The sequence below is a fragment of the Anser cygnoides genome, chromosome 2, assembly GCF_040182565.1.
Source record: "Anser cygnoides isolate HZ-2024a breed goose chromosome 2, Taihu_goose_T2T_genome, whole genome shotgun sequence".
Lineage (NCBI taxonomy): Eukaryota > Metazoa > Chordata > Aves > Anseriformes > Anatidae > Anser > Anser cygnoides.
In genome coordinates this window covers 74,411,129-74,424,869 of record NC_089874.1, presented here as the reverse complement: position 1 = coordinate 74,424,869, position 13,741 = coordinate 74,411,129, and positions in this window count along the sequence as shown.

Below are 13,741 nucleotides of genomic sequence, written 5' to 3'. Positions count from 1 at the left end.
ACACTTCATCATCAGCCTGATCACAGTATATTACAGTATTCCAACCCACAAGCATTCTTCAATTAGTTTCTTTTCCATGATACAATTCTGCTATTGCACTTCACGTATAGCATCCCTCCCCCATCTGCATGTCCCACCCTATCTTTCCTGTAAGGTGGGTGGTGTGGCAGAGTTACCATTGATCATCTTCCCCCCACATCCCCACAGTGCTGGTTTGATGAGGATTGCCATTTGATGCCAAGCTATTTTTAGACTCCTGGTGTTGGTATAAATGAACTTGTGGATACTGCCCTGGCTCTGTCACTCAGTTACTGGCATTATAGGCAGTGTGATTTTCTCCGTTCACTGTGATTGTGCTATTAATTTCCCTTCTGGCCTTTTCAGAGGCACAATGAGCATTAGCTATGTCCCTTCTGAAGGGTGTGTCACCTGTGAAAAAGTCTTCCATGCTTGTTAGCTCCCTCAGCCTTGGTTTCCTGTACTAGCAAATTGAATCTGTTTCTTTTGAGGCATAGCCCATCCATCCTTTACAGGTTCCTCCTGTCCCCTGGTCTTAATAGGCCTAAATCCTTCCTTTCTACCCCCTGACTTATCCACACATGGGTACCTGGGACCTCTACCTGCCCCTAGGGTCTCTCCCAGGAAACTAGCAGTATTCAGAAAAAGTCAGCACAGGGGTCTTGGACTTCACTCTCCTTGTTAGCAGTGAGACCTTATCCTACAGCATATCTTCCTACCCTTCCCTATCGTTGCTACCAGCATACCTATGTACCTGCTGGGTCATTCTTTTACCGTTAATTAGCTTCTCTAGGTGTCAAGCTTCACTACCTGGGTGCCTAGCAAGCAAGTTGCCATGCTGTCCTCTCAGCTGACACAAACCCAGATGTCTGTGTCTGGTAATAAACGTACTGCCACTGCTTTCTTCTTCCTGTCCTTGAAGGTCCATGATCCCACCAGCTTGTATGTGGTGCAAGGGGGCACTGACATGAGCTGGAAGGCAAATCTCATCAAAGACAGAAGATCTTTCCTCCTGCCAGGATGCCCATCTTCCTGGAGGAAGTGCTAATAAGCCTGAGCAGACCAAAGGTACACAGGGGACCAGTGGGAGAGCATCTGTTTCCATGCTATGATCAATGGTCAATGGAGTTGACTGTCCTCAAACAGCTTCTGTAAAAGCTTTTCTGATCAGATGGATACATGATTCTCTCCACTGTTCAGTATTCCTAATGTGCACCGTACAACAATGCCCGTCGTCTGCCCCAGAGGTGGCTGCATTTCACTAACAGGGTACATACAAAGTGCCATTTGACCGATCTTTTGTTAAATGCTTTTCCTGTGAACATTGTTCTTGATAAATCATCATTGCAGGGCAGTCTTTTCAGGAGCCTTTTATTTTCAAATGCAACTATAGATTTTGTGGAAGTTATCCTGGCAAATAAAACAAGAAATAACAGGAAGTGGGCTTCACAGTCAGACTCTGCAATGAAAAGATATGCTTGCATAAGTATTTTAATGTTATGGACTTTTTTTTTTTTTCCTTGCTTGAAAGGATTATGATTTCATAGCAAAGAAGTGTTTGATCATCTCTGTGCATTCATCACCATGGTACTTTTCATAAGGAAGTAAGGCAGGTGGTTTGCAGTCTTTTCCTAGACGTCCAATAGGAGAAGTGGTCCTTGCAGGATTACGATAGCCTGCCCATGTCAACCTATTATCATTTGGCACGTGTATATCAATGAAACAAACCCAAGAATTTCTGAGCTGCCTGGGTGCTATTGTAGCAGATGGCTGGGAGTGTGAAAACAGCCCAGAAACCATTTCTGCATGCAGCAGTGCTGCTAATTGAAGGCAACATTCATAACTTGAACGTGTTTGTTCACCCTGTGTTCTCAGATGTTTGAGAGGATGGACATGTCATCGGTAATGTGGCCAGTTTAGTGGAGTGATAACTTTTTGTCAATTTCAGAGAGAGATCAGTGTCAAATGTCTTAGGCTGAGTAGAGGGAGGAATTAGCACAGATATATTTGCTTTCTCCATGAAAGGCTACTTTCTTCCCATCATCATCAGGAGAGTATGTTCCTTTGGGAACAGACTCTTACAGCCACACAAGAAAATATGCTTTTACGTTCATGAACATCAATAAGAGGTCAGAAATGTAACCTCCAACAATGGGAACACATTTAAATCAAAATTAACTTTGTTAGATCTTTCTCCTTTTCCACCCTTCCCCCACACACATTTCCCCTTTTTTTTTTTCTTTTTTTTTTTTTTCTGCACAACAGCTTTTCCAGTGGCTTATGGGGTGCTGTGGAATTGGTACACAGAATTTAAGTAGCTCTTGCCATTCTGCTAATTCCAGTTGACTGCAGACACATGTAACAGCAGCACTTATGCCATTTTGCAGCCAGAGATAGAATGCTGTAATGGATTTTCTAAAAGAAGAGCACTGCTATTTTCCTCTTTGAGCTCATCTGGCTGAAGACAGACCTTGACTTTATCCGTATTTTTATTTATCAGTGCCCTGCCCTTTCCATACTACAGCATTGTCTTTCCTTTTAGGAGCCACAGTGTGGATAAAATGCCACAAGATTAAGTCTAATGATAGTTCATCTTTCAGAAAGTGGAAAGAGTACAGTCTTCAGCAGAGAATGGATATGAAACTCTGGTGGCAACAACAATTAGTCAGAGGAGAAATACGTATGTGTTCATCTGCAAAATACCTTTCTCATGTTATGCAACATCAACACAGATGTAAAGGAGCAAATACCTCTGGAGAGAGAAAATATCTGGCATGAAATTTACTCTTAAAATATAAATACCAAATACATCAAGTGTTTGGACAAATGTTTATATTACTCCCCTACCACTGACATACAGAAAGACGTCAGTGTCAGTAAAAAAAAAAAAAATCTTTTTTAATTTTCCCATGGTCTGCAATGAAACATGAGAGGGGAAGGGAAGGGAAGGGAAGGGAAGGGAAGGGAAGGGAAGGGAAGGGAAGGGAAGGGAAGGGAAGGGAAGGGAAGGGAAGGGAAGGGAAGGGAAGGGAAGGGAAGGGAAGGGAAGGGAAGGGAAGGGAAGGGAAGGGAAGGGAAGGGAAGGGAAGGGAAGGGAAGGGAAGGGAAGGGAAGGGAAGGGAAGGGAAGGGAAGGGAAGGGAAGGGAAGGGAGGGAAGGGAAGGGAGGGAAGGGAAGGGGAGGGGAAGGGAAGGGAAGGGAGGGAAGGGAAGGGAAGGGAAGGGAAGGGAGGGGAGGGGAAGGGAGGGAAGGGAAGGGAAGGGAAGGGAGGGGGAGGGGAAGGGAAGGGAAGGGAAGGGGAGGCAAGGCAGGCAGGGAGAGGAGAGGAGGGAGGAGAGGAGAGGAGGGAGGAGGGAAGGCAAGGAGAGGAGAGGAGAGGAGAGGAGGGAGGAGAGGAGAGGAGAGGAGAGGAGGGAGAGGAGAGGAGAGGAGAGGAGAGGAAGGAAAAGAAAAGAAAAGAGAAAAGAAAAGAGAAAAGAAAAGAAAAGAGAAAAGAAAAGAAAAGAAAAGAAAAGAAAAGAAAAGAAAAGAAAAGAAAAGAAAAGAAAAGAAAAGAAAAGAAAAGAAAAGAAAAGAAAAAAAGAAAAGAAAAGAAAAGAAAAGAAAAGAAAAGAAAAGAAAAGAAAAGAAAAGAAAAGAAAAGAAAAGAAAAGAAAAGAAAAGAAAAGAAAAGAAAAGAAAAGAAAAGAAAAGAAAAGAAAAGAAAAGAAAAGAAAAAGAGAAAAAAGTCATCTTAAATTTTCAGAGGATTCTGTAAAACCTTGGCACCATGTCAGGCAGCATGTGGTATATATTACAGATAGCACCTCCCAGACATGTCTTAAAAGTTTGATTTTTCCACATACCATTTACCAACAGCTGGCAATTTTTAAAAATTCTTTTCTTACTTACTGATACAAAGTTCTCCAATGGGTTGGCTATGCACTGTCCTCTTTCTAAGCAGCTAAACACCAGACGCTGTTTTTTCCCATTTTGAAGAGCTAGGTGTGAGACACGGTGGTGAGCTAAGCTGAGAAAACAAATTTCTTAATCTGATGAAGAGCTGTATTACGGTGAAAAGATAAAGGAGTTGTCCTTTGCAGAGAGGAACATCAACAATATCTGTTCATTAAATGTTGCCTCTCCTCTTATGAAAGGAAATAAAACCTTAGAGCCACAGGCACAAAAGTCACCCTGGTCAGGTCATTGAGAAACTGGTACCTCCATTCTCCAATGACATCAACAAGGAGAGCAACCTAGGAGCTGGGCAGAAGGACAGTGGGAAAGCATTGTAGCAGCATTCCTGTATGAATTCCATTCAAGCACAATCAAGTAGTCTCCAGAAAATATTTCTTTCTGGAAGGATCGGCAAATCCAGTGAAACTGTCTGTTTTTGAGCAGACCTAGCTGGCTTGGCTTATGGTCTAATGGCTCATGACATGCTCCCTCCCTGCTAATGTCCAGCATGTATCAGCGCATCTCCCCTTCTTGTTGATTTGTCAATAATTATATTGCTCTTGTTTTAACTCTACAAGAGCTATGCAAATGAGGGAAAACAGACTGAGTATCATGACTTTCCCAGCCTTAACTGAGAAAAAGACTTACAGAGGAAAGTGAAGATGGAAATTTAGCCTTAGTGGGCTGTTAGTCATGGACACATGCCACTCCTGAATGCAATTCCACTTCAAGTAGAGAAATTGTAAAAAATGGCACTCCAGATCCTGAGGAAGAGTTGCCAAATAGATTAACCCATGTGAATGGGTTGATCTATGAACCCATTGGTTCATAGGGAATGAAGCTGAAGCTTGAAGGTGATGAGATGGAGAGACGAATGGAGCCCCCTTCAACACCCAAGCTAGGATTATTTTGACAGGTGCTAATCTGGTGAGTAGTAGACACAGTCATAAGTGTATTTCTAAAGAAGAATCTTAAATTGTCAATTAACTGGTCAACAAAAAATATCACAAGCTTTTTGGTTACTTAGGAACAGAAATCAGTGATTCAGAGCCCCTTCTTAAACATGGCTTTGATTGGTAGAGTCCCTCCAATGCGGGCAACAGAAGACTGATTCAATCTATCTGACACTGATTGCCAGGTCTTTACTTCCCCCTGTTCCTCCCCATCTCCTTCATTTCCTTCTCTGAATCAATGCATCTGTGAATCTTAGACTGGATCCCAGCCAGGAGTATCTGAAAATGCAGTCTCATATTGCCCAAATCTATAAAGAGGAAACTGTTCAGACAGTTGATGCACCTTAAGGGCAGGATGTTAAATTGATCCTTTGGCAAGGAACACCATGTGTAACTTTACACAGCAATTCCCATAAATACTAATATGCTTATCGGTCAAAGTATAGATCATCTGGAGTTGTGGTTTTGTTCTAGGAGCAGCTATGAGGGTAACAGAATGTAGCGTGTGCAACCACTTGCATTGTATATGCTTCCTCCAGCACATGCTCGCTATTCATGCCTCAAGGAGCACTTGTGACAATGCCTCATCGTGTATATTTGAGGTGGCAGTACTACTGAGGCATAGCAAATCACCCATGGAAATAGCACTATTAGATAATCAAAAGGCAATGGCTCAGATTCTCTGCTGTCTGAAGCATGTGGAAAGGCAGTAGCTGTTGCTTCCTCCATCTCACTTGGTTTTCTTCTAAACATTGGAAGGCCTGGGAGTAAGTGGTGGGGTCTTTCTGGGGCAACCTCAGCATCAGTTCCCTTAACGCATTGTGACAGCTGACGAAGTGGCCCCCTCTCTGCCTCTGTAACCCTACATGTTCCAGCTCTGCCCTTTCTCAGTCCCTAAATGTTTTCAAGTTGACTTGCATTTCTGGATCAGCATTAAATGGCAAAATTTATGCAGCTGTTTATATGTGTAGAGTTACATATATATTCAGATCTGAGCTACAGCTTGAAGGACAGTCCTAACTAGGGCATTTCCTGACTTGCCTGCATAATTCTGCAGAAACTTACTATTCTCTAAATCATTTTGCTTGGAATTTAAATTTAATGTAAACAAGCTTTGAAAAGAGCATCTTCTAGAAACTTTTTAAAAAGTGATTTAAATGAGTCTTAAAACATTAGCATATCTTCAAAGATTTTCCTAGAAACTCCCCTGGCTGCCACTAGGCATGCTTTCTTGGAATAAGAATTTTACTCTCTGTTTGAGAAACATAAATACGACTCTTCAGTTTTCTCAGCATAATGTCTCCGACCCTGTCTTCTAATGCACATTTTTACCTCCTGGCTTGTCTTTGGAGACTGATTACCTATAGAGCCACACAGTCACCTACAGAAATTAATTCTGATTAAATGTTCTTTGTGGTCAGTAAGAATGAAGTGTTTGCTTTTACTCTGGATGCAGTGTACGTTTTTTTTTTTATGTGCCCAGCTATTTTTAACTTGTTTCTAAGTACTTTATTTGGTGACAATGGCACATAATATCATCAGCAGCACAAATCTTAAGTGTGCTTTATACTCCCACCTGATACAATAAACATGTATCTTCTATTCATGAATGCCTGTGGATGAAGATCCTACACTTTGAAAAAGAGCTGATCCCAAAGTTTCCAAGCTAAAAATTGTCATGGGTGTGATCAGAGCCAAAACAAAGATTTGAAAGTGTGACATTATTTGAGGTTGTCATCATTCCTCCAATGATTATTTGAGCATATTTAAGAAAATCTTCTGGAAAGAGAGAGTAGTTCTAGCTACTCTCTAGCTTCCACATGACAGGTCAGACTCACTGACAGCAGGGATGTGTTCACGTCGTTTCCAGCACTGAAACTCTGGGCATTCTTTGGTGTGTGGTTGTCAGGTGGGAGATTTGCACATTTCCCCATCATATCCCCCCTTTTGCATTTCAGATAGTAGGTATTATAAACGCCTGCCCACCAACACTTGCCATTCTAGACAGTAGCTTTCTTTTTTAGATTTCTGTACAAATAGATATTAATTAACTGGATTATTTACCTGGATTGAAAAAGATGCTCTAAGAGTTGCTCAAGTCCGTCCTGAAATAGAATAACCGAGCAGGTTCTCACCTGGTTAGTTGGGACCCATTTCATAACATGAGAGTATGTTGATCATAATCATGCCAACTTGTGCCCATATAAAACCAAACAAGTTTCAAGCAAATATTGCAGATAGAAATATGCCAAATGATTGCATGACAGATGCAGATATACCATTGCATCACACCAAGGAAAACCTCCATTTTTCCTTTATTTAATGCTTTCCTAACTGCAGGTCTGATTTGAAGTTCACAGAAATCAATAGCAGATGACTTCAGAAGAGTGTGTATCAGATCTTTGAGTTACGCTGATGCCACTTTACTAAGAAAAATACTTTTCTAATCTCTCAGTAATTGTGTGCATGGTACAGAAGGTCCAAAAAACGATGTTAACTGTTTCTCTGAGCAATTACATCCCAGCTGCTGTATGACGGCATAGCTCCAGTGAGATCACTAAGAGTCGGTGGTGGTGGGTTTTTTGTGTTTTTTTTTGTTGTTGTTGTTTTGTTTTGTTTTGTTTTTGATTTCTGTGGGGTTTGACCTTTTAAGTATCTCTTGGAAGATTCACAAGACCAGACTTGAAAAGGGAGCTAAACAGATTTCCTCAGTTCACGTACATCTCTTTAAGGATGCACAAACCACAAGAGATGTAGAGATACAGACCAATTTCAGTGCTGCAACTGAAATTCTTGTGATCAAGAAATCTAATTGTCAGACTTAGATTAGGAGATCTTACAATGCAATCTCTCAGTTTCGGAGAGGCTGGTGATATCTACATTTTAAAGTAATGCTAGCATTTGAAGTGACTTTGATATGAAATTCTGCCCTCAGAGGGCAACCATATTTCTCCATTTGTAGTGCCCAAAGGACTAGGCCTTTCATCTTTCTGATTCATTTCTCCTTAACACATGGCTCTGAAGGAGTTAAAGTCTCAGTCTAGTAAAGAGTGAGTTCTTGCCAATCCCTCTTTTTTTTTTTGCAAGCTGCCAGACATAAAAATAAAGGGGATGTATCAGCACACTTCCTTAGAAACTGAGCTTCCTGATTAAGAATAAATGCAGGATATACAGTGTATTTCATCCTGAAATGCATTCCCCTCTAGAATTGCATGAATACAATTAGCCATTAGCAACGTCTTTACACTCAGGGAGGATTTAGATCAGGAAATAATAGAAACAGCCACATACTGCTAGAATGTGGAGAGGGAAAAACAAAACAAACAAAACAAACAAACGAAAACCAGAAAAACAAGAGCCAGCTGTTGAGTAAGTCCTGTCCTGATGCTGCTCCATTTCTGTCTCTAGTCAGGCTGAGGAGAATGAGTGAACAATCATGTTGTAAAATGCACAGCAGGACTATGATGCAGTGGTTTTCTCTTCATTATTACTGTGCAGTAGTGATGTTTAATCCCAAAACACTGCAGTGTACCAGCTTAACCCAGGGTATCTGCACACCGCTACTTCACATTAATGAAAATTATTTCAGTGACAGGAAATCCTTTTATTTTTTTGATGTCCAAGTGTAATGAGTACCAGTGACAAGCCCAAGCACCTATGTGTTAAATTTAATCTGAAGGTCCCCTACATTTGGTGCTGGCAGGGGACATCTCAATGTAAAGGAAACTTTTCTGTTTTGTTTTGTGATGCTAAAGATTTCTTTTCCCTTTTAGCATTTCCTTGTTGGTTGTAAGTCTTCCATTTGATTGGCAAATGCAGCATTTGCATCTGTGTCTGGTTCTGAGCTTCCCACATCCGTTGTGTGTGGTACAATGAACCATGTACTGTCTTTGCAGAATCTTTACAGTTATGGTGTATAGGGAACCTAGCTGCTACTGGAATTAAGAAAAAAATTAAAGTAACCAAGCATTACTCATCTTTCCTCTACTAGTGGGATTAGCTTGGGGTTACCTCAGTTTGGGTCTTGAGAAAAAAAAATTGCAATGTTTTCCATTTTAATACATAACAGAAGTACAAATTGTATCATCTAACAGTACTTCCAGGTATTTCTGACACCCTGGTTAGGAGCCAGATTCTGTGATGTTACAGCCAAAATGAGTTGAAACAGACATTGGGTCTGTGTCTTTGGTGGCTGGATCTGTGAGGTAACATCATAGCTTGAACTGAGTACTGTAAAAGGAAAGCTGTGAACACTGATGCCCAGAAACTGATGTGAAGCATCCACTCCATTTATTTCAGGTTCAAAGAGGGTAGTTCCGGAGGTCTTTCTGATGGGCAAATAAAGACCAGTCCTCACAGGCCTATCACACTCATGCCCTAAGCTTCAATAAAACACCTCCCCACATACTTATGATTTTTATTTATTTATTTTTAAATCAGGAATTGATATTATTGTCTACATTTTAGTTGTAGCAGCTGGTTCTTATGGGTGAGGAAGTTTTTTCATCCCTCACCAAGCTGAATTTCCTCAAAACTGAAAAAAAATCATGCTGCAATGATGTCATGTTTATTTTAATCTTCTCTTGAACAATGCATATTAAATAGTGAATATGGTAAGATTATTGAATTTAGACTTAATTGGCAATCTGAAACCTACTTTTTTCTTTTTTTCTTGTTCTTTTTTTTACCATTCATTGTAGTGGCTTCAAGGTGTACTGTGCCAAAATGTTGGGTTCAGTCAAGTAAGGAACAGGGTATAGCTCTAAGAAAAGAGAGAGGCCTAAGGAGAAAAGTAAAATCTCAAGGTAGAACCTGTTTGAGATCCAGCCATGTTCCTATGATGAGGCAAGACTAGGAAGTTTAATCCCCAGTAACTAATTGCTATGCACAGTCCTGAAGAGATCTCTGGTGGACAGATCAGCTGAACAGACATTGCAAATATCTGGGAGAGTTTGTGGATTTTACTGAGAAGGGAAAAAAAACCTGCCATGCTGCAGAGTAGAAATGTAATGTGACCATATATTCTGAATGTGTCTTTTCTTTCTCCTGTCCTTGGTGAATGGGAAACCACAAAACTTTAACCCCGCTTTCATAGTCTTATTTCAGCTAAAAAGAGATCAACTATGCCATCTGAGCTAAGAAAGCTGTCAACAGGCTAGTAGTGCCATGCCAATATGCACAAGAAAAAACAAACAAACAAACAAGCATTAAATAGGATGTGAATTTCTCTGTGGAAAACCTCTATATTTGAATTGTTCTTTAGCCCCTTCTGCCAGAATTGGCCCCCACTGACTTTTCTGACTCCTTTCCAGAGCTGAATACTGTGCTTTACATGCCCACTCCTGCCCAGATCACATTATTGCCTTTGACCATGGGGCTCCCAATCTGATGCTCTCTCCATAGCAGAAAATACAGAGCTCAAGGCCACTGTGCAAAGCAGTCATGATTACATCTTGAATAGGAACATCCCCTTGTTTAAATGTTCAAAATATTGTATAAATATGCAAAACTGAGAAATTGCCTCTCCCTCCTCTCCCCACAGAGATCAATGCACACCAGACTGGAGAAAACACTGTTTGTTTGTTTTTTGTTTTTTAAAAAAAGTTCAGAATTTATGCTGAAGTTTACTTCAATGTCTTAATTATCCTGGTCTTGGAATACCAAATCCCTCCTTGGTTTGTTTATTTGACACTAACATAAATTCTCCCTGAGGATTTCTGAAATATATATATGTATAATGTGGTACATATACATACTTAAATGAAAGAGAGAAGAGACAAAATATCTGATTTAAGCTGGCCTAAAGTAAAGTCATTGTGCTACCTACAGGTTAATTTGTACAATGCCAATATATATGCATTTAATGTTTTACTATACTCCAAGACTCGGAGTCTTATCAGCTTCCTTTGTCCAGCAGCATTTGCCTTACTTTATGAGAACTACTCAAAAGCTGAAAAGAGCATCAGGGGTTAGAGAAATCTGAAATTCATCATCTACAGCTCCTCAAGTGTGAATTTAATATGAGAGTAAAGATGACAGTATTATTGCTGCCAGGGTGCATGGATCTGAAACCATTCAGCAGGGCCAGAATGAATTAGGTTTCTATCTGAAAAGGATGTCTATTGACAAAAATGCTTCAGCCCATTTCTCAAGGGAAAATCAAAACCATTCTTTTCCAGGATTCACATACAGAGCTTTGGAAAGCATTTACTTTAAAAACAAAACCAGACGTATTGCTTCCTCTCTGTGCTACACTCGTCAGCTTAATATTCTAATAGATTTAACAAGAAACACTAATAAAAACCATGGTTTAAGCTGAGAAAATGATTTATAATGAATAACTTACAAACTAGATTAATTTAGTCTCATCCCTGTTAAATAAACTAGTTTTCCATTCCCTATGGTAATGTTTCACCTTACTTTTTAAGTGGTCCCATGCTAACAATAAAAAGCTGCCTTTCAGGGTAGCTATGAGTGATCATCTCCACCAGAGTCATGATCAGGTAAAAGGTATTCATCACACTGCTTCCTTCTTCTCCATTCTCCTATCAGAGTAGTTACCTTAAAGTACTTGGGATTTTATTATCTGAACTATGGGATCAGTTATAACTCATGTGAAACTGTTTGTTTCCTGGCACGATGGTGCCATGTCTGAGGATGTGGGTAGACTGATTGCAATGACTGTGTTTCTCCCTTTGGATGAGGAAAAGTTGGAAGTAAAGCCGAGGAAGCCGCTTACACTTTGGTTTTCGCAGTAAATGATGGCAGTGTAAAGCCAAGTAGCAGAAAGAGTTACAAAGCTTAAACTAATAATATTGATTTTCATTTCTGGAACACAGAGTCCCTCTCCAAAGCATTGTTCTGAGAAAAATATTAGGCATCTACCTCTATATCTGGGCTTAGCAGAAGTGTTTGTGCTACTCATATGTTGAATTAAGCAGGGTGATATGTAGCAAATACATAGTAATGATTATGCAGTTTACTAATTTTCAGCATCACTACAGTTATTCCTGTCATCTTATGCATGCTGAAATTGCAGCAATTTAGCCTTAGTATTGTCTTTTGAGCTTTTATAAGCTACTCTTGCTTGTCTCACAGTCAGTTGGCATAGTTACATATATACATGTGCATATACTCATATGTTGTAACTACAAGTTTATGTATTTTAAAGAAAATGGATGAAAGAATAGTATAGCAAAGAAGGACCCGATGTCTTTTTGCATTTAAGGGGATACTGGAAGAATTTACGGAGCTGTAATGTGGGTCAAAAGCAACTGCAGAATTGCATATAAGCCAGGGGTCACAGTTCCAAGGACTGACATCTTTTACCTTCTTTTATCTTCTCTGAGTTAAGTTGAGGAGTACCCAGAACAGTGTACTTACTCTCGGTGTGCTCCCTCAGCAAGTTTGCAATGCCACAGAACTGGGGCAGAGGGTCACTTTACCATCCAGAGAGACCAGGACAGGCTGGAGAAATGGGGTGACAAGAACCTCATGAAGTTCCACAAGAAGTGCAGAGTCCTGCACCTGGGAAGGAACAACCCCAGGCCCCAGTACATGGTGGGGGCCACCCATTTGGAAAGTAGCTCTGGAGTAAAGGATCCGGGGGTCCTGGTGGACACCAAGCTGAACATGAGCCAGCAGTGTGCTCTTGCAGCAAAGAGGCCTAATGGTATCCCGAGCTGCATTAGGCTCAGTGCTGCCAGCAGGTGGAGAGATGTGGTCCCTGAGCACTGCTGAAGCCACACCTGGAGCGCTGGGTCCAGTTCTGGTTTCTGCCTTGCAAGAGAGATGCAGACATACTGGAAAGCGTCCAGTGAAGAGCCACTGAAATGATGAAGGGACTCATCACTCACCTCTCCCGTGAGGAAAGGCTGAGAGAGCTGGGACTGCTCAGCATGGAGAAGAGGAGGCTCACAAGGGATCTCATCAATGTCTATAAAAACTTGAAGGGAGGGTGAAAAGACAGAGCCAGGCTCTTTTCAGTGGAGCCCAGTGGCAGGACAAGACACAGTGAACACGGGCAGTTCCCTCTGAACATCCGGAACCACTTCTGTGCTGTGAGAGTGACTGAGCACTGGCAGAGGTAGCCCAGAGAGGTGGTGGAGTCTTCCACCTTGGAGATCTTCAAAAGCCGTCTGGACATGGTCCTGGGCAGCCTGCTCTAGGTGGCCCTGCTTGAACAGGGGGGTAGGACAATGGAGGACACTGACCTCCAGAGGTCCCTTCCAACATTAGCCATTCTGTAATTCTCTGAGGAACACTGTCCAGACTGACCCTGTTAGGGTGACAAGAGGGCCCCTTGGCTACCATCTCATTTCACCAGGTGAATTCTGATTGAGGAATATCATATATCTATATATCCATAGACAGAGACAGAATGGGAGAGAGGAGGAGATCATTCTTTGCATGAATGTCTCTATGTTTGAGACACTAAATGGTGGTTCTAGGAGTGAGAATGAAAAGAGTAAGATCCTGGGAGATATCACAGCCAGCAGCTCTAAAGAGATGATAAAAAGAACTGGTAGAGTGTGCCCCAAAGGCTTATTTCTAAATTATATTCTCTTATGTGGATGGCTCACCGAAATCAGACACCTATCCAAACAGCACTATCTTGCTGCTTATATTGCCCCTACTTGAGTGATCTCTTTGGGCTCACTGCCTTTACAGTTACCATTTCTTCACTATATAGATTATTGGAGAGCAATAAAGGGAGCAGCAAGTGCCAGAGAAAGGACGAGACTCATGGGTCATGTTGTAGAAGAACTACTTGAAGGAGGAGACAGCAGCTTGTAGACCTTGAAAACACGATGAAGGAGATACAAGATTTTCTT